At 42.9% G+C, this 21,479-nt stretch overlaps 1 protein-coding gene across 13 annotated transcripts in view; it reads right to left on the bottom strand.

The window, feature by feature from the left end:
• The window catches only part of Plcb4 (phospholipase C beta 4), a 355,587-nt gene that overhangs the window by 259,658 nt on the left and 74,450 nt on the right, over positions 1-21,479 (bottom strand). For 12 of the 13 annotated variants that reach the window (XM_076929818.1, XM_076929820.1, XM_076929819.1 and 9 more), the window contains exon 2: positions 17,298-17,367. The gene's annotated coding sequence lies outside the window, so the exon portion shown is untranslated. Of the gene's footprint in view, positions 1-8,363; positions 8,425-17,297; positions 17,368-21,479 lie in introns of all 13 variants that reach the window. The other variant, XM_076929824.1, reaches the window with a different exon arrangement.

The raw sequence follows: 21,479 nt of genomic DNA, 5'->3' as shown, positions 1-21,479 counted from the left end.
ACATTCCCCAAGCCTCGCCCAAGGCAGGAAGGCATTCCTGACTACAGATAAAGATGCTGCCACCTAGGTGGGTCTATAGCCGGAAGATAGTTCATCTGAAATAGTTGGTAAATGGCAGGATAGGACACAATAGCATGGTAAAAACCACATTTTTGAGAAGAATGAGTGTGCAGAACGATTTCCACATGACTCTAGATCATTTGGGCTAGATTCTCTGAAATGTTCCACTGTTCTTGGTTACCCCTCCCTTGGTCTTCCCAGTGCTATGTTCAAAATTTGTAAAACAACCATTCATGTGTAAGCGCGAAAATGCCTTCCTTCCCCCACCCCATGCTATAAAAGACCCTTTAACCCACCACTCAGGGCCAAAACCCTGCTCTTGGAGCTAAAGAGCTTGTCGTTTTGACCACCGGCTCTTTCCCTAATAAACCTCTGCTGATTGCATCCAGGTATGGTTTCTTGTGATCTTTGGGTGGTCGCGATTTCCAGAGGCTTGAGGAAGGGTCTCCCGAGTATGGGGGTCTTCAATCCAACTGGTCTACCTGGGCCATCTACCTAGTGGCCATAAAACAAAACTATTTAACAGAAGGAAAACCAAACGTACCAAAGAATAACTGGTACAACTGAGGTAATATCATCACCAGTGTCACTCTGATTCCTAGTGCTCACTGCTCTAAGCACCTCACTGCATCACTGGGTAGCAGGGCTACTAAATTCTAACAATAATATCACTTCTGAACTTTATCTTACTAATAATTGTCATTAAAAGAAGAGAAATCATTATGTTCAAAAAACAGAAATGATAGGACAATAATGATTCTTCCTAGATTCTCATGTACCTAGGGTTTTGTTTTTGTCAGTTTTGTTTGTTTGATTTTGAAACAGGGTTTCTCTGTGTAGCTCTAGCTGTCGTGGAACACCCTGCATAGACCAAGCTGGCCTCAAACTTGGAGATCTGCCTGCCTCTGTCTCTCGAATGCTGGGATTAAATGTTACCTGGTATTTTTAATGGATTTATTTTCATTTATTTACGTGTGTATCTCTGTGAGCAAGTGCCCTTGGAGGCCACAAATGAGTGTCAAATTCCCCTGGAACTGGAGTCATTGGCATCTGGGAGTTACCTGACAGGAGGGCTAAGAACTGAACTCAGTTTCTCTGCAAGAACAGCAAGCACTCTTAGCCTCTACACCAGCACGCCAGCTCCCACCTGAACACTTCACTGAACTGCAGGAAAAGTGTGCAGCCTTCAACAGAAGGAATGCTGGGTGCTATTCAGAAGGCTTCACTTGATTTTTATCTCTTCATTTGGAATCACAAAAATAAATTTTATTTCTCAGAATATAATTTTGGGATTGCCAATGCTCTGTGCTGAAAGTCAAATTTTGTTATCACCTGTAACATGCTGGCAATCAACAGATCACAGCTTAAAGATAAGCCCACAGCACCAATGTGGTAGTTATGAGCACTGAACTAGGGTCAGACTCATCTTGGTTGGTATCAGAGATTTAACTTTCAACAAGGTAGAAACTTTCTACTATTCAATAGTCTCATTTCTACAATAAAGACAAAAACTATCTACCTCAAAGGGTTACTGGAATACTAAAAAACTCTATGAAAAGTACACAGCAAACTTTATACAGTAAGTGTTCTCTATGCCCATGAATCAACCCAGCCACAGGAGTTCATGGTGGCACCTTGCAATCACAGGAGTTTAAACAAGAGCTTCTCTATTTTCAAACTGTACCTAAATCAACAGAGAATAGTGTAAAGCATTTGGCCCATGACTGGGTCTTCTGGTGGGACCTAAGGTTCTGCATTTCTATCTAGTAATCAATTAGAGGACTCGGATAATGGTCCAGAGACTACAGCATGAATATCAGATACCCAACAGTAGATATTTCCACTACGACTCCTCTGGCAAGTCCAAGCATGCTAGACAATGTCTCAACCTTGAGTCTACCACTCAACATGTCTTCCCTGAAAAACTATACAATTCATTGTCAAAAGCATGAACTACTCATCAAGATAACTGCTAAACATAGAATACAATTATAAGAAAATCCAGAACCTGTAAAAAGAAATTGAGGTTTCAAATGAAATAGAGGCAGCTTCAAATTCTAATTGCTGATGTCCTGGCTGTCTATGACTTTGAATTAATTGTCAAATTTACCAAGTTAAGTTTCCTTACTTGTAAATTGTTGATGGTGCTTAACCTAAAAATTTAAGATATTTCAAATAAAAATATGCATTTTCAAAAGACAGATTCTCACTTTGTAGATGAAGCTTCCATGGAATATATTATGATTTTCCTGCCTCTGCCTCCCAAATGCTAAGATCATGATACACAACTAATAAGACATAACTCAGAAAAAATATATGTTAACATACCCATACTTTCATGGGCTGACATATAGTATGCAACAGGAAGATGACAGCTGCCTCTCCCAACTCTGATTCCACTGCTGGAGTCACTTGCTGCTTTCATCACTGGCCTGCTACTGGCATTCAGCTCAGAGGCCTCTCTTTCCAGCAAACCATCTGGGACTGACCACTAAGGAGGCTCCTTTCTATGCTATTCCAAGTTGCCATACTAGTGATTTCTCATGAGAAAAAGTCTGCTCTCCTTGTTGTCAACAGCTAAAGAGTGGAAACAAACTATGTTACTCACAGAGCTTTTGTTTATACTGCCCACCTCTTGTAGGCTTCTCCTCACATACAGAGAAAAGAATAAAAACAGAGGTTGTCTCCATCATGGTATTGAAAACAGATTACAATATTATGTATTCAATTAGCAAAATATCAGCCTGGAGTGGCAAGATGGCTCAGTGGTAAGGGGTGTTTGTCACCATGCTTGCATGCACCTCACAGATGACATGAACTTAATTCCTGGGACCCATAGGATGGGAAAGGGGAACTGACTTCTGTGAGTTGTCCTCCATACACAACAGTGGCAGGTATGCACATATGTGGATACACAAATAAATAAAAATAAATCTTAAAAGAAATTTGTTGCCGACCCCATGAAAATAACTCTCTACATTCGCTCTTACTTCTAAAAGCTGAAATGGTTTCTATTTATTTTTATTATTTTTAAATGATGTATATACATGTATGTCTGTCTGTGGGTATGTACATGTGAGTACAGATCCCTAAGGAGGCAAAAAAGCATCCGATTCCCTTGGAGCTATAGTTGCAGTCTTCCTGACCTGGTTACTGGAAACTGAACTTGGGTCCTCTGTAAGAACAGTAGATCCTCTTCATGGCTGAGTCGCCTCCCTTGTTCCTAGATTCTTTTTTTTTTTTTTTTTTTGGAGAAATTTATAAAACACACACACACACGCGCGCGCGTGTGCGTGCTTGCATGCATACACAGACTTACTTTATGTTGTTTTTTCTCTTCAAGCAGAAATTAAATTCTTTCAAGCATGAGCAGTATAATTTGTTCAATGTGAAATTTTCGTGTCCACTATATGCTGGTACTACTGGGCACTAAAGAATACACAGACGAATAAACAGATTATGTCTGTGCCCTTGATGATCTCACTCCTTAAAACAACTCCTACCTCCTGTCCAAAGCAGAACACACTGCCAAATAGCTCGGATCCAAAATCTAGCCTTGGCATAACAGACGCTATAAGGCACCTCTACAGAAACCACAGCAGCATTGCTAAGAGAACTAAAGTGGCCACAATCCTCAGAGGGCAACAGGTAAAGTCTGCCAACAAAGTGGTGTGTAGTCTCCCACCAAAAGGTGCTATAACCATCATACCACACTTCCAGGATACAGTACAGCAGCAGCCTCAGGTAGCCAGAGCTTGTGAGAGCTTTAGCATGCATACACAATCCCTGCATGTACTTGGAAGAGTATCACCATCCTTCCTAACCATGACTTACCTGGCAAACTAAAGACTTATCAGAAGCTTCCAGATGTTCACCAGCACACTAGGCAGACAGCAATCATCATTTTATCTGCCATGCAAGACACTGTGCTGCCTGCTTACAGTGATGATATAAAATGGCAATACTAAATATCTACCTATAACCTTATCTTGGAAACAGGCACACTAAGCAAGAATTAAGTCAGTTACATTTACCACCTTAAACTTGTTAAAACTCTGTCGAACTGAGAACTCTCCATTCCTAGGATGCCTGTGGATACATAGAAGGGCTACTGCCTACACAATCATCCGAATATGAATTTATATGAATCATAGAAACCGGCAGATATGCAGAATGTGAAGGATTCCACAAAGACATGATCAGGAGTTGGGGATGTAGTTCAGTTAGTAGAAGGCTTTCTAGCAGACGCAAATCCCTGGGTTCAACATCCATCGATGCATTCCCCAACTGAAGTAGCACTTGCCTGCTATCTCAGATTCAGGATCTGACTACATAGTGTATCTGAGGCTAGTCAGTATGGGACACATGAGACCCTCTTATAAACACAACAAAATATCTCTCTCTCTCTCTCTCTCTCTCTCTCTCTCTCTCTCTCTCTCTCCACTCTCTTTCTCTCTCTCTCTCTCTTTCTCAGGGAAATTTATGATCAGGCATGAGTAAAACCTTCAAATGTAGATTAATTGACTGTTTATATGGATGAGTCTTAATTATATCCACAAATTGTTTGTACTAAAACCTGGGCACTAACAGAAAACCGCTTCCCATCACAGGAAAACATCATAAGTTGTTTATCCTAAATGGACACATGAAAAGGCACAGTATACCTTTTCAGCACAGTCACTTTCAAATAATCCTGTGTTAGCCACAGATTCCACCTATACAGAGACTGTAGGCTTCGAACCAAAGAGTAGCTATTCCCAGTGTGTCTGACTGTGTGTCTGTATGTGCTCTAATGCATCACCAGCTATGTGCTCCGATCAAGCAGGATCAAAGTAAAACTACTGTTTAAGTAATCTGGTTTAACATTAAGAACAACCACACCTTCTCAGATGTAATTTAAATAGAAATATAGTCCCCGCTTCAAAGAAACCCAGAAGTGTTTGCTAATGCATCAATGAAGCTTTAAGGATTATACTTCATGCAATATCTTTAAATGGCCTGGCTGAAAACACAGACCTGATTCTCCTCAACACCTCTCAGCTTTACTGTCCTTAGGCAACTCTGAATACAATGTGTCTTCATGTTTTAGACAAGCTACTTCCAAAGTATGAGAGTCACTACCACTGATGAACTGCAAAGCAATGTTAAGTGGTTTGCAGATAACTGAGGAACACTCAGAAAGCCCCTACAGAAAGTTGGATCAATAACTCTGATCTGAGGACATTGAACAGTTTCTAAAACCCTCCATCACTTTCCCTCCCTCCCGACACCCTCCAATTGGACTCTGGGTTTTGACACACAGTAGCACGTACTTCACACTGAATAACTCCACCTGCTTTCAGTTTGTTTTTAGGGTAATGATGCATGGTTTCTGACGTAAATACATTCATTTATAGTTAATATGCAATGAGATAAGGACAGTGACAGCAGAATTAAAATGTACTCCAAATGGTTGCCGTGTGGGAAGTATTTTAAGGATCCCTATAGGGTGTGACTGAAGTGACAGCTTTGTAATTTGCTTTGTCACTTGAGATTTCTCTATCTCACTGGAGATAGAGATAGCTACTCCAGAGAGTTATCACGAAGACATGGAATGGAGCAAAAGTTCAATGTGAATGAGACTCACCAACAAATTACTAGTGTTTTAAAAATGTACCTAGAGAGGAATTAACTGGATCACAAGGATAAGGGATTCTTTACGGCTCTACTGAATGTGCAAAGAAAACCCTTTCCTGTTCTGTTCAACACAATAATCCAACAAAGAAGAAGTATGATTGCCATCTTTCCAAGAAGGAGGAAATCAAAGATACTATCTTGAATTCCATATTATAACTGGATTCCTTCCCTTATTAAGATTGAAAATTGCTATGGGCTAGGAATGACGCTCGATGGTAAGAGCTTTCCCAGCAAGTATAAGGCCCTGTTTTCAATGCCTAGCACAAGACAAAAAGGAGGAGGACCTGCAGTCCTTGGCCATTTGATATTTCTGTGGATTCCATACAAAATGTCCCTCTCAGTTTTTGCGTTCAAGGCCTGGCCTCCAACTGCTGATGCAATTAAGAGGTGACTAGATCCTGAGGGAATTATCCATACTGATGAGTTCAGATCTGCATAGTCTATTCATAGGAGGCAGGGCCATGTTGGACATTTGTCCCTGGCCTTACTAGGAATCAATTTCTTTATTCTCTCCCTCCATTCACCCACTGCCTGGACACCATTACACGAGAAGCCTCTTCACCACAAACAATATTCTGTCAGGCCACAGTCCCAAAACAAGGGGTTAGCTAATTCTGAGCCCAGAGCTAACACAAGCCTTCTTGAGTTTACGCTTATTACCCTTCAGGTAATTTGTCAAAGCTTTAGAAAGCTGACAGATTCAGATGTAAAATTCATATTTACAATCAGACATATATTTCTTCCAACATGTTAGCATCCTATCTGATTCACACAGCGTCCCAGGAACTGCTGTTTTCTTGAATTTTACCACAGCAAATTTAAAACAAAGTCATTTTATGTAAAGAAATTTTTGAATGTGCTTGAATACCAAACACAAGTCACTATATCCTCTATGTTTTCTTTACATAATATTTCCTTATCATTAACTTCTTTAAAATGTCTTAATTTGTGCATATACCCTAATTTAACCACTTTAAACGAGGTGGTAATATTACCTCATATACACCTGAAAACACATGAAGAAAGTCATTTCAGATTAATGTTTTGGGCCTAGTGCACTCCACTACATTTATTGGGCATTTTGACTAAAATAATGAGGGATGAAAGGACAACATTATGTGATAACATGAACCAAGGACCTGAGAGCTCAACCAAAGCCACACCCACTTTCTGTGGCTGATCCTATTGGATACGCAACTTGATCATTGAGTCCCATTAGTTATCAGCTTCCTGGAACTCAACTGAAGCCCCCTGAGAAAAAAAGTAAAGGCAAAGGACCCTAAAGCTAACATGAACAAAAATGGTTAACAATAAAATTAATGCTGATTGCAAATGTAACCTTCAAGATGCCCAGAGCCCAGTAATCCCTTAAAGACCAGATAATAAGGTCTGATTGCTTTTGAATGTCACACATGCCTGCAAGAAACAGCCTTGTAAATCGTCGACGCAATTTATGTACAAGGAGTCCAAAGTTAATTTCTACAGTCTAAGCCATTGTGTCCTCCACTCTCGAGTCTGTCAAGTTAGCCCTTTATTCCCCGGATGCTTTATATAAGCCGTATTCACACAGAGAGATGTTCTGAGTCGGGAAAGCAGAACCTGTTTCCTGAGTGCAAGCCCCTTGAATATCTGCATATCACAACCTTTTGTGTCTTAATTCCATCATCTAAGAATGGCATTATAAGTGCATCATCCTCCTCCTCCTCTTGGGGTTGTTGAAAACTACATACAGCACATAACTAGTGCCACTGCTGGTGCTAGCTTACTGAGTAATGGCCACAGGTACCCTTTATATGACTTCTTGAAAAATTACCTATGAGAGATGACTGAAGACACAAGAAAAAAAAATCTACCAAAAATGTCTTCCTGATAGCTATCACAACTGTAAAAATGTTTTAAGCATATTCCGACATTACAAATATGTATAAATGAAATAATTTAGCAGAGTAAGGCAAAAGAAATCATCCTATGAGCAGAGTCTTCATTTATGGTTTTTGCTGCTAACTGGCTTAAAACATTCTCCCCTAACTGGGTGATGGTGGTGTAAACCTTTAACCCCAGTACTAGGGAGACGGGGGAGAGGGGCTCAGGAGAATCTCTTGAGTTCAAGCCCAGCCTGGTCTACATACAGAAGGAGTTCTAGGACAGCTAAGGCTACAAAGAGAAACCTTGTCTGGAAACAACAACAACGTTCTCTCCTAGTTTATGACTTAACATTGACATTGTCTTTCTTGGTCCTATAGAATCTTGAGCTCTAACTTGAACCCCAGCAAAAGTTAGGTTATATTTATTCTCAACCTTGATCTTTTTCTTAGACAATGCAATCAACATGAAAGCCTAGGCTGGCCTACTAGACAAGCAGAAACTGCATAGAGTAAAATTACCCCATCCTAGGACAGCCAGCACACAGTTACACCCAGTCATACTACATCCTGTGCCCAAACCAAATCAGCAGAGCCATCTATCAACCCACAGCTGACCTTAGATGTACTCAATGATCTACACAAGGCCACAAGAACCATGCACCTCATCCATAGATTTGATAAAAGCTATGTTTTCCCAAAGCAATGATTAACTCACACATACTTTCACGTCCTACTCATGAGCCCCTCCAGATTAACACTTACCACAGTATGGCCTTCAGATACCACTTTCTTGAACTGGTCACTGGACAGATATGGGAAGGATCTAAGGAAAATGGAAAATGCTGTTCTAGATGCTAGGCTCTGTTCAGATACAGTACAATTCAAGGCATATAGTAGTAATTAGCGGCTGAATAGCTTAAGGTAAACTGGCCCAAGTGGTCATTGAGCACGGAAAAAACTGGAATCAAGATGGCAAGACAGAGGCATGGGGACCTGAGTTTTCAACCATAGTATGAAATCAAGGTGTCTATTTACTCCAACCTTCCTTACCATGAACTTCCATCTTCAAGCAACTGTTACTTCGTATTTGACTACTGAGGACAACCAAAGTCAGCCCTCATTCATCACAGAAATTGAGCTCCTTAGAATAAGCAATTAGAAATTAACCCTTGACCTTACAGATCCAGAGACTTCTTCTCAGCATCTTTAGCCAATCTGACAATGCATCTCTCCAACCGAAAAAGAAGCTTTTATCTAGGCACAATTCAGCAGGGCTGTTTTCTCTCTGTTCTCCAAAACCAATGAGGAACACCTACTCACAGATCACTTTGTTTGAGGGGCTGTAGCTGACTTTCATATTCATTCCTGGTGAAGAGCAGAGAGCAGCACACAGAAAGAGGGAGGAGCTATCGATGAGTGAGTTCTACCCCTCAGTGCGCACACTCGTCCCAGAATCGCTTGGGGGGGGGGATGTACCTGGGTTCCTGGCTCTTCCTCTTGGCTCTTCTTTAAACATCTAATTATGAAGAAACTTATGTTTTTGGATCTTTTTTTCTCTCTCTCTGGGGATTCCAGAAATCAAATTGCTTTGCCAACATGGCCAGGAAAACAAATCATTTGTGTTGTGGCTGAGCCATACGGCTCCCTTCACAAACACCAGCAGAGCCTGCACAGCTCTGCTCTCACAAAGACATTTGGGAGAAGATTTTTATGGCAACAGAGGAAATGTTTCTACTAAAACAACACCTACACTTTGCTGGAGATATTTTCAGGAGGTTTCCCCAACTGCTGTTTAAGCCGTTCAAATATCTCGTTTCAAAGTCTGGCTCACAATGAAGCTGGTGGGCTCCACGGGAGGATTTAACCTGGAGCAAGTCACTTAACCTGGCAAGACGTCAGGTCTGTGATAAAAGAGAAACTTCAGACCCTTCAGGAGTCTAAGAAATGATGCAAGGATACACAGTTAAGACCCAGGTTACATAACAGGAATAAGGATGGGCACCGGAAGGATTTGTAACAAATTCAATGCTAAATTAGCCTTAAGAATCTTGGAGAATAAAGATGGGGTATAGTCACTGTGGTCTCGTAAAAAGACTCTACTTCAGGACCACAAGGTAATTCCCAAGCTGTTTGAGTGGGGCTGACAGAAGTCTCGGATCCTCTCCAGAGAGATCTGCCTCCATTGCTCCCCATGGTTCAGTACCACCAACAGTTAATAACACTGAACAAAGTCTCCCTGATACCTTGTGCAAAGCCTGAATTCCAGCTTAGCGTCTCCCTTAGCTCCATCCTGAGTCTGCCCTTCCTTCCACAGGCTGGGTACCTAGAGCACTCCAGAGTGAACCTCTTTCCAATGACCTCTAGTTTAGAGTCCATATTCCAGGCAACCCAAATAGAGACAGCACAGACACATTCATTGTTTAGGTGAAAAAAAGTAAGTCCCACCAAGGTTATGAAACGTTAAATTGCACAAACCAGGAGTGATGTTGCTAGAACAGGAGCCCAGTATCTTTAAACTGCCATTCACAATCACTTGATGGCATTTTCATCATTTTGACCCATAAAATAAACAGTTGGATGCTGTCCTCAAGGTAGACTGCAAGAAGCAAATCAGCACACAGAAAAGCATTGTAATAATAAATAGGCAACTTCCAGGCTTCCAGTGCAACTCAAGGGTGGCTTGTTTGCCCTGGGTGCAGTAGCCAGCAACTGGGCCAGAATCAGGGAGGAATGGGTTTGATACCAGAGTGTGGTTATTAGAGGCACCTGATGAGAACAGCACAGGTTTCCAAAAGGAGAGGGAGGAAACCATGACATGCACACAGCTATTCCTACAGGTACTGAGGGTGGAGACACAGAGAGATAAGATGGCTCTTCCTCCACGACAGCCTTCACCAGTGCTCACTCCAAAATCTACCCAGGTGCCAGAGGGCAATGCAGCCTGGGAGCAGGAAAGAGGCATGGAACAGACAGATCTCATGAACAAAGCTGTGCTTAAACAGCCCACGAGTACAGCAGGAAAGTAACCAAGACGCATAAACACTCTGAGAATGAAATTGAACAATAAAAGCGTGAGTCTTCCTACAGCCACTGAAATGACAAGTGATCCCACACGCCCTAGCAGTGCTAAGCACTCACTGGCTCTTCACAAGCACAGGGCTCTCTTCTACTCAGCTCAAAACCTGAGGTCTAAAAGGATAAGGCTCCCAGGCATGGTGGCTCATAGCTTTAATCAAGCAGCGGTGGGACAGTTCACGGAGAGCCTCAGATATGCAGCAAGCAAGACTCTGTCCTTAAAAAAAAAAAACCTAAAAAGGAAATAACATAAAAATAAAAACTATGATTGGGATTACAGCTTAGTGGTAAGCACTGGTCTGGGTCTATTCTACCGCCAAAAGTACTTAAGAACTGGGGGCTGAATGTTTCCCATTATTCTCTGTTAAATAAACGCTTAAAAATCTAATACTTGAAAGCGTTTCTGTCCCCTGCCTCTCCCCAAAAGACAGTTTATTTGATAGAGCTTCAATTTCGTTACCCAAATTGTACTTATTCAGCTCAAACTGTTCCTCTCAACGTTGAGTCAAATTAGCTGCTGATGTCCTATTCCAGAAGGCTAGATCAGCCTTTACAATTTTATGTGCTATTCGACAAAGCAGGAGCCAGAACACAGAATCTTCTCAGTAATCCTATGCTGGCTTCTCCTCATGAAGCAGAGGGAGGGGCAGGGAATGGGAAAGAGAGGAAAACAGAAAACAAAACTAGATTCCCAAAGATGGGCAGCCGCAGTTCAGCAAGCTTCAGCTTCCAAGAGACAAACACAGCGTGTCTCCTCTCCTCTCGTCTGGTCTGCCTATTTTAAAAATCTCTTACATTACTGACCCTGCGGAGGAGATGGGATTTGTTTTTTCAATACAGACTACGAACACATTTTAGTCCCTCTACCCTCCAACAAAACTTCTTTGAGGTCATTAGAGCCCTTAATGGCTTGAGAGAGGATCTGGGGTTGACAGGCAGCTTCGCTTCTAGCTGCCTGTTTGGCATTACATAGGCCAATGATCTTCTCTGTGCCTCTGTTTTCTCATTTCCTTCTGACATGATGTAACCCCATAACTACATAGGATCTACACTCCTTTCAGCCCTGACTGGACTGATCCCACACAAAGACAACAAAAACCCTTTACAGATCCAGATCAACCGTCTCTTCCTTGACATGGCCCAGATGTCTATTTGTGAGGCTGCTTTCCAGAATTAAAAGTCCCATCTATGGTCTGACCTCATTCCTCACTCAGATGTCTGTGATCTCATCCAGCAATTCTTACACTGGGTCCAGGGTGGTCTGACTGCAGAACAAGCTCAATTCTCCCCCTTTCCTGTGACCACACCCTCTGCCATGTAACTTTCAAGTGCTGTCCCTGCTATCACAGGCCACACCTGCCTTTGGCCAAGAGGATATTAGCAAACATGATGCAAGTAAAGGCTTCGGAAGTGCTCGTGCAGCAAGCTTGCTCCCTTCCATTCATGCTCCTGTGCCTAACCAAACATGCCAGAGCAAGTATGCCCAAGGATGAAGGACATACATCAGAAATAAGTCACCCCAGCCGTACTAGCTGAAACCATCCTAACTCTCAGCATAGGCACATAGGCCAACTCAACTGAGGGCAGAATTGTTTGCCCAGTCTACCAGAGGCCATAGGCACCGCTGTCAGCTGAAGTCAGCTAAGCTCCAGATGACGAGCAGGTGAACCTCTATACGTTTAGGATAGGAACATATTTAAAAAAAAATAGGTAACTTCAGGGCTGGGAAGATGGCTCAGCAGTTAAAAGAACTTAACTGTTCTTTTTGTAGGCCAGGGTTTGGTTGCCAGCACCTACATGAAGGCTCACAACCATCTATAATTCCAGTAAAAGGAGATGCAGGCCCTTCTTCTAACTCTAATGGGCATCAGGCAGGCACACGGTGAACATACATACAACATACATAAATGCATATAAAGACACATAGTAGAAATGAAATAAATAAGTCCCATTTGGTTTCTGGTGTTGGTTTTTTTAAAATAGAGTTTGCCCTGGCTGCCCTGGAACTTGCTCTGTAGACCAGGCTGGCCTCAAACTTGGGGATCTTCCTGCCTCTGCCTCCCGAATGCTGGTACCAAAGGCATGCAACATTACACCCAGCTAATTTTTTAATTTTGCAAAGAGTTTTTTAGTGTTATTTTTAATTATATGTGGAAGGGGTTCACAGGCCTTAGATCCACTGGGACTAGAGCTATAGGCAGTTGTGCGCTGCCTACTGCGAGTACCAGAAACTGAACTTCAACCCTCTCCCAGGGCAGTATGCTATGTGCTCTTAACCACTGAACCAACTCTCCCAGTGACTCCCCAACCAATGCTTACACTATTACCTCCCGCTGAAGTTCTGTGGTTGCTTGTTATGCAGCTTGCTATGGCAATACATAATGGACACCATTGTGAGGATGCATCCAGGCCAACTGTAAGGATTATTTCTAGGACTAAAGTTTGGAGTAATGTTACCCTGCACACTTTAAATCCATCAGCACCTTCAAGGTTCTCGAAGTCCCAGGATGAAGAAATTGGCTGAACTTCATCTAACCCATACTTCACACAACTGCATTTACCACAGACCTCCAAGTTCAATCCCCAATCAAATTAGCCTCCAGTGTTACAGCCCAAGTCTAGGCTGAATAATCTATTCAACCTCTTTGCTTAGTAGACTATGTATTTTATGTTTTTTCCCCAAGATGGCTAATGAGCTCTTCGAAACAAAAACAACAACAAGAAACTGACAAGCACTCTGACATTACAAAACTTTATGCTTATAACCACCTATGATTAGAAATTAAGGGTGAATGACCAAGTATCCAAAATCCACAGATAGTGCAATTATCTACTCAAATAATCTCTACAATTTTAATATTCCCATGTGTCTTTGATGACCTGACATGGACTCACTATCCACTTCCTCCCCTTACTCCCTGCCTCCTACCCATGTGTACTGTGCATCTGCAACGACCGTTCATTCCATCAAATGGTCCTGGAACTTCCCCTCTAAAACTCTCCAGAGCTTGGCCACATGCGAGGTGAACCTGAAATCCAGGTTCCAGGATCCTGTGAATCAGCAGGCGTCCCCTCAACATGTGAAAGTTCATCAAGCACTGCAGCTTTCCTGCTGGCTGGGCCTAGGTAGCACTAAAACCTGAATGCCCAGTAGCCACAAGGTGGCACCATAAAAGCTGGTAAATAGAAACATCCACTATCCTTTGCTGCTCAGACTTCCATTTCAGGTGCTTGAAATAACAACCCCAACATAAAGTGTGGCCTCTGCAACGTGGAGTTTCTTCTGCAAAGTCCCCAGCTCTTAGTCACATACAAATCTGAACACAAACACGGCAACTAGCTCCACTCATTTTTCATGTACTGGTTGAGACAGTATTTCTTCAAAGCTTCTATTGGGACCCTCAGACCACAATGCGAGACCCACTCGATAGAACTGACCTGGCATTAATGTTTCATACTAGAAAACACTGATGATTTGGTGTGGCCTCCATACTAAAAAAGGTCTATGCTTATTCCACTCACTGTAGGTGGCTCAGAGATAAACAATGAACACTTGGTAGGGAAAGTATGTGGCTAGAGGGAGAAAGGGACAGCTGGAAGAAACAATGACATGTAAGATGGGGGCTGAGGTTCTCAGTGTCCTGTCTTCATCCTCTGCTGTGCACAACCTCAGGAACAGACAAGTACTAACACTAGACAACAACCAATACCACAACCAATGGGGGAGTGGGGGGACCAACGATGGAAAAGACTCCTGATCCTGCCTCAGTCAGCCAAAGTGACCACTATGAATTTACAAAGATGAAGAGCCAGTCTTTCTGAAAGATTTTATTTTGTTCCATTTCTAACTCTCTCTCTCTCTCTCTCTCTCTCTCTCTCTCTCTCTCTCTCTCTGTGTGTGTGTGTGTGTGTGTGTGTGTGTGTGTGTGTGTGTGTGTAGGCAGGCTTGCACATTTCCAATGCTGGCAGAGGCCAGTAAGGGCACTGCACACATCTTGGAAGGAGAATTGCAGAGAGTTGTGACCCACTCAGAACTGCACCAGGGTCCTCTAGAAGAGCAGTGTGTGCTCTACCGCTGAGCCACCTTTCAGCACTAAACCCACATTTTTAAAAATTAGGTCATTTATCAAAAACCTAAAAGACATTCAAAGAACAAATACAGGATGTGACCATATATTTTCCTAATCAGTAAAAAGAAAAACAAAAAAACCTCCTTTTACTTTCTGGAGCAGAATATTTTAAATCATCTGTCGCTCCCAGACTCCTGACACATCATGAAGGACACACAAAGAAAGACTTTCAGAGCTGAGTGACTTGGATTTTCTGCTTCACATCGCTGAGGTCACCAGAGAAATACTTCTACTTCCACCCTGGACACAAAATTCCATTCTCAAGTTACGAAGGAAGCTGTCATCTTTAAACAGAGAGACAAAAATAAGTGCAAACACAAGGCATCTGGGGGTGAAAAGCCGGGTGCTTCAGGGAGAGCTGGGACAGGTGCTGTCTACTTCAAGACCCTACCGACGGACAGCATGCGCTTGAGCCAGGAACTCCGGTCTGTGCATACCTGCAGCCTTGCTCTCCAAGACTGAGTTTCATTTAAACTTTCCTTTGCAGCACCTCACACCCAGTCACTGTAACGAAAACAGGGGCTGCACAGGATTTTTGCCACTTAGGGAGATCCAAAACATCTCAGAATTGGTTTAATCCTTAAAATTCAAAATTAAGAAAAGGCATTTCCCACTACCGATTCATTATTCTCCCATACCCATACCCTGCCCCACTGTGCGCTCCCCTGCCTCTGTGTGTGTGTGTGTGTGTGTGTGTGTGTGTGTGTGTGTGTGTGTGTGTGTATTTCCCTTCCATCTAAATCCTTCTTAAAACTCCATGTAAAAGTATAAGCCCACACAACTGGCCACTAGTTATGTCAGGAATTAGACAGCAGGCATATTCTGTGACTGACACTCCCTTTTGTGACAGGCCTTCAGTGCAGAAACCCAGCTTCTCCGGGGAATTCTATCCTTTGGAAGCATTCCAAAATTCATTTCTGCCCTCCCACAGCCTGATTTTCTGCATGCATTCTTTCAAAGACCATCTCCATCCCCCGGGAAGAAAGAAAACTGATACCAAAATTAAACAAAGGCGGCCTTCTGAAGGCCTCTCACGCAAAGCTTCGCAAATAAAAGTGATTTCTTGACTTTGTTTTCTCTTTTCTCTCCACGAAGTTAAATCCCTTACGGTTGGGTTGTTCATTATTTTCATTTACAAATGTGTATCCAGGTAGGAAGATCAACATCCCCACTACAGAAGGAAGCCCAGCTAGCTAATGCCCAGCACAGGAACCACGGGCGACCAGAACTCCCACAATGCACTACTGCATCCGCCCCCAGTTTCTTGCCAATGCTGTTCCTTAATTGGCCATGAATAGTTACGGTCAGCCCCAGTAATTTCTGCACCCTGGATAGCATAATCTCCTAAAGCATTGGCTGCAAGCTTAAAGTCCAAATTTTGAAAAAGTATTCAATTAATAATCATCATAATAATGATGAAAGAGATGCCAAACTGCTGTGTGGATTCTAGCATTCACAGTGGAAGCTCAGCAAACTGAACCAAATTACTCTCCTACCATCCACCCAGTCATTTCTAGCCCCATTTTTGCTTTGATTTTTTTTTCCTTTTGAGACATTGTCATTATATATCTCACGCTGGCTCAGATCTAATATTTTGGATTTTGTCTGTTTGTTTGTTTTTGTTCTGTTTTAAATCATAGTCTCTTATAATCCAAACTGGCCTCAAACCTGCAGTGCAGTTTAGGGTGACCTTAAACTTCTAATCCTCCTGCCTCCACAGCCTAAGCACTGGGATCACAGGTATGCAACACCCTACCACGTCTCCTCTGACATTTCTTAAATGTTCTAGTCAGTAAGGAAACTTTCTGGAACTCCATAGAACCAAAGGCTGTGATTCCAAACTTCGGATTCTATCCACTAACCAACACTGATTGAGCAAGGACACTAACTGAGTATAAAGATAATTGCCAACAGCTGATCTCAAGGAAATCACAAGTCCAATCAAAAAGACATCTCTAAATGACTATGCTGCATCTGAGGACAAATGCTTTCTGCACACTTGGCCCACACTTCATGCCCTATCGATGATACTGACATGAAGCTCCCTTGTTCTCATGGAACTTCATCCTGGAGCAGGCACTGACAGCAAACATAAGAAAATTTTCTGGATACCAGAAGATCCTAAAGGTAGGATTACAAATCTCCAGGATTGTAATATTAAAGCAGGAAAGTGAAACAAAATCCCACATGGCAAAAATTTTAAGGAGGTTATGTCATTAATCTAATAATATCGTAAAGAAAGTGACTCAGTCAATGAAAGAATGTGCAAAGGTCCTGTGACAGGCATGAGTGTGTAACAGCATTTGGCAAGGATGGCGAGCAGAGCATGAACAAGGTGGGTAGTAACAGATGAAGTAAGAGGCTACAAGGAAGGTACCGTGCCAGCCCACAAGACCCTTGTTAGGGCTTTGGCTTACATTTTGAAAGAAGCAGGAAACCGATGCCGGGTCAGAACACAAGGACATTATTGAACATATTTTTAAAGACTCACCCAGGCTGCTTTGTCGAGAATCCTCTGGAGATGGTTGACAGCACACACAGAGAAACTAGCCAGCAGGCTCCTGTAGAATCCAGACAGAGGAAAACAGGGGTTAGACCAGAAGGTAGTGGAGAAGGCAATCTAAACTGGTTGCCTTTGGGACACATTTTCAGTGTCAAAGAGAATCATATACCGATGAACTGGATGTCAGCATTTGAAGACAGACACTGGTTTTGTTTGTTGCTTTTTAGTTTAGTTTTGTTTTGTTTTTTCTCTGCTCAATACTGCTTTAGCTTCTGTCTTAGGCATCACCCAGGAGTTTCTGTGTTTAGGGCTTGGTCCTCAGCTTGGTACTAACAAAAATAGTGGAGCCAAGTAAAAGGAGGTTACGAGGCTGAGGGTGTGCCACTAAAGGGGATATGTGACATTGCTGGTTCCTCTATCTTCCAGATGCTACAGGAGAACAGCTTCTCACCAAACACTCCTGATCTTGACTTTATGACTAACCAAAACAAGGTGACTAAGTAACCATGAAACTAAACTGAGGACACTCTGACCCCAGTCAAGACTCTCCTTCTCCTAAGTTGTGGTCTTGGGGATTTGTCAAGTGATGGGAAGCTGACTAATGAAATGCTCAATGAAGCTCCAAATCTGTGTGCACTGGGCCATAAGTCCTGTGATTTAAGGTTATACACTACTTTATGCCTCCACCCTCTGTCTGTCAACAAACCCACAGTCACCTGGGCACTAGTCACCGTCTCATTTCTCTGTCTTCCCACTGAGAATCCAAACATTTTCATATTCCTGTTTTCACTCTCTCCACTTTCTCTTGCCTTTGCCCCTCCCCTCCGCCGCTTACTCTTCTTATGTCACACCCCTGTGGCATAGCACAATCATATCCCAAGTGGTACTGAGGCTCTGGCCTCATCTCCCCAAAACTACCTATCCAAAAACTGCAGAGAAAATGATGACCCAAATCACATATTTTATAATATGATGCCAACACTCAATCCCTGTATCCTGTCTCCAAAGGAGCTTTCTGCAGCTGGCCAACCTGTAGCTCCCTTTCCTCCCCCATATTCCTTCACTGACATTGGAAACAGGCATTCTGTCACTTTAAGTCTCCTAAATAATATTCTCCCGGCCTAGAATGTCCTCTTCTCCCTCACTTGCACAACTTCTCTTAAATGCACTTACCCATGCACTCTGCTCACAGCCTGGCCTCTACAAAACATTCTGTTCAGGTCCCATGCCACATGTCCCTTACGCACTGCCAGAAAGGTATTCGCTTTAAGAACATATGCCAACTGGTATTCACTTTACATGCTCCACCCACACAACAGAGCATTTCATACATGTTAGGTCTTAGGCAGTGACAATATCCAGAAAGGACACTCTTGCCTTAGCTCAAGCTGGACTATAGAAAGATTTTTGGTGGTTAGATAAAAGCCAGCATTCCTCAGGAACTTATGAAATGGGTTCCCATCTGCCAAAAAGTCATTTCCCTTGCCTTGGGCAGAAGGAACATATGGCTCTCCATTGACACATACCTGTAGCTGTATATCAACCCCCACTCTTGCCTTCAAAGCCTCCAAGCTAGCATCCTGGGCCTTCTCACCTCCCCCTGGACCCTGAACTCCCAGGCCTGCCCAGCTCAGAGCTTCCCTCCCCTCAATGAATCCTCCTTATAACCTGCTATTCTCTTTCCTCTCTTGCTCTTCTTGCTCTTCTTTCTTCCCTTGCAGATACCCTTGGCTATGTCCAGTCTGCTTTTTTTTTCTTCTCTGAACTCTTTCAGACATGCCTGGTTCGTTCTCTCTCTCTCTCTCTCTCTCTCTCTCTCTCTCTCTCTCTCTCTCTCTCTCCCCACAATAACCGCAACCCCCCCCATCATGGAGTGGCCATATCAGTGGTTTCTTTATTGCATCCCTACACACAATGCACAGTTAACAAATTACTTATTTTAATGACAATAAGGAATAAGTCCTCTCTTTTATCTATGTTACCTAAAAATAGACACTGAAAATCCCTAAGAATTTATTCATCGTCTTTGAGTAAGACGGAATCACAGTCACTTCCTACTATATCTTTCTGTGCTGCCCCCCACCACCATTTTGACTCATCCACTAATGTTCTTTTAAGATAAACAGTATTCTACAGAAGAACAAAACTTACACCTAGGCTTATCTTCTAAGATTGGAGTCCCAGGCACATGGCATCCAAAATCATAACCAAACAAATATTTTTAGCTCATAGTCAAACAAGTCACTGGCTTTAAGGGACAATCACTGGAAATGGAATGAGAAGTCCTGGGCTGCTGATCACCACAGCTCCATCATCACTGCCACCTCAGGGATTAGACCTGAGGCCACAGGATGACGGAAGCAAAAAGGGAAAATGATGGCCTTTAGTCCAACGACTTACATTCCAAGCAGGGGTCTCTGCTACATGTCATAACTGCCTGCTTTCTCCATCCTTTTATATTAGTTCCTTGGGGCAAGGTGTCATTGACCACCTCCAATGGCAGAGGCCTCCCAAGAAACTAAGTCCTTATGGGTAAAGAGATGACTCCTAAATTGTCAAGGTGATAAATAGACCCTCCATTAATCTTTTATTTTTCAAGGCAACTGCCTGCTATTTTTAATTGGCATAGATAATAAGTACCTGTGAGTGCCTAACCCAGAAGAGGTCAGCCCCATTACCTTGTTCTCTAGAGCCTGGGGCAGAGCACAGGTAGTGCCTATAGCTCCTCTCATGAGGTGAGATTTGCACTTAGAGCAAAGACATCAGTTAGACATTGCCAGGCAGACCAAAGCAGGAAATGAAGAGAACCTTTTCTCAAAGGCAGGGAAGGACACTGGGTAAAAAGAAGAAGAAGTTGGAATTGTGCTTTATGCCTGTCATCCCAGCACAGGGGAGGCTGAGGCAGGAGGATGCCAAGTTCAAAGACAGTCTCAATAAGATGTTGTCCCCAAAAATAAAGTAAAAAAAAATTCAAACAACAATAACAATAATAATAATAACAACGTCAGCCTGGAAAGTAAGAATGATAACGGCTGTGGGAAAGTTAGAAGTAAGAAGAGTCAGGTGAGGCTTTCTGGCCTAGTAAAGGAATGTGGAGTTGGATGGGCGACAGTAAGAGTTCCTCCAAATCATCCTCAGTGTGCAAACTGTCTCCGCTCATCTGCCACCACTGATCATGGTTCTTTTGAAGCTACGTCCTACCGTAAGCACCTCAAAATAAAACAAAAGCCCTCAGTAGCACAGACTTGCCCTCTGAACCACAGATGACTGCTGGGCAGACAGAAGCAAACACTAGTGTCTCTTGGGAGCATTTGAACTAAGACACAGTGGCCACAGACAATTGGTGATCAACACTTAACTAAAAGTTTCCAGAGTGGGTAATAGTGGATACTAAGAGACATGTCAGACTCGGTTGAAAAAAAAAAAAAAGTAGTACAAATTATATGGCCCTTGTCCTGTTATGATAACAATCAAGTCTATTTTCCCTCCTCTCAAACTTGGCTCTATAGCTGGGGTGACCTTCAGAATGCAATGGGACTTGTCACCAGGTATTCCTCTCTTAAGGGCACTAGCAGCTTCTGCTTTTGCACTTTACAAGATCCTCCTTAACGCCTCATGCCTCTTCAAGTGATCCATCCATTCCACAAGGAGGGAGCAGCGCAGAAAAGACCAGAGTCGTTCTAGCTGAGCTCATCACTGAACTCAACTGCTCATGTTCAGTGAGTCATCTCAAACATTCCAACCACAAAGAACAGCAACTGCTTCAGTCTTTCACAGAGCCGTGTTGCCCGGCTGAGACCAGTCAACCCACAGGCACATGATATGCTGCTGGCTGTTGTTTCGAGCCGGTAAGTTTTGGTGTGCTCAGGTACAAAGCAAGAGAGGGTGAAAGCAGTGAGAGCCCAGAGCAAGCGATGAGTAAAGGAAGGCCGGAGACACAGACGAGTCCCTGCAGGACACGGAGCACAGTGCAATTCTAGACCTTGGCACTTAAGCTCCAGGAGATCTGATCAAGTTTGGGGCAAATCAGGGTTCGTAGTCTCATTAATAAAATAAGAATGGACTCAAAAAGGAAGCTGGAAGACCTTCATACTAGAGTTAAAAAGAAACCCCCACCCTGGGGCAGCAAAGCTATAAATCTCAGGAGGTGACTGGAAGAGAAAAATGGAG

This window comes from Arvicanthis niloticus, chromosome 2, assembly GCF_011762505.2.
Source record: "Arvicanthis niloticus isolate mArvNil1 chromosome 2, mArvNil1.pat.X, whole genome shotgun sequence".
NCBI classification, from domain to species: Eukaryota; Metazoa; Chordata; class Mammalia; order Rodentia; family Muridae; genus Arvicanthis; species Arvicanthis niloticus.
Note: the sequence above shows the minus strand (reverse complement) of the source record. Positions and strands in the feature narration are given on the sequence as shown.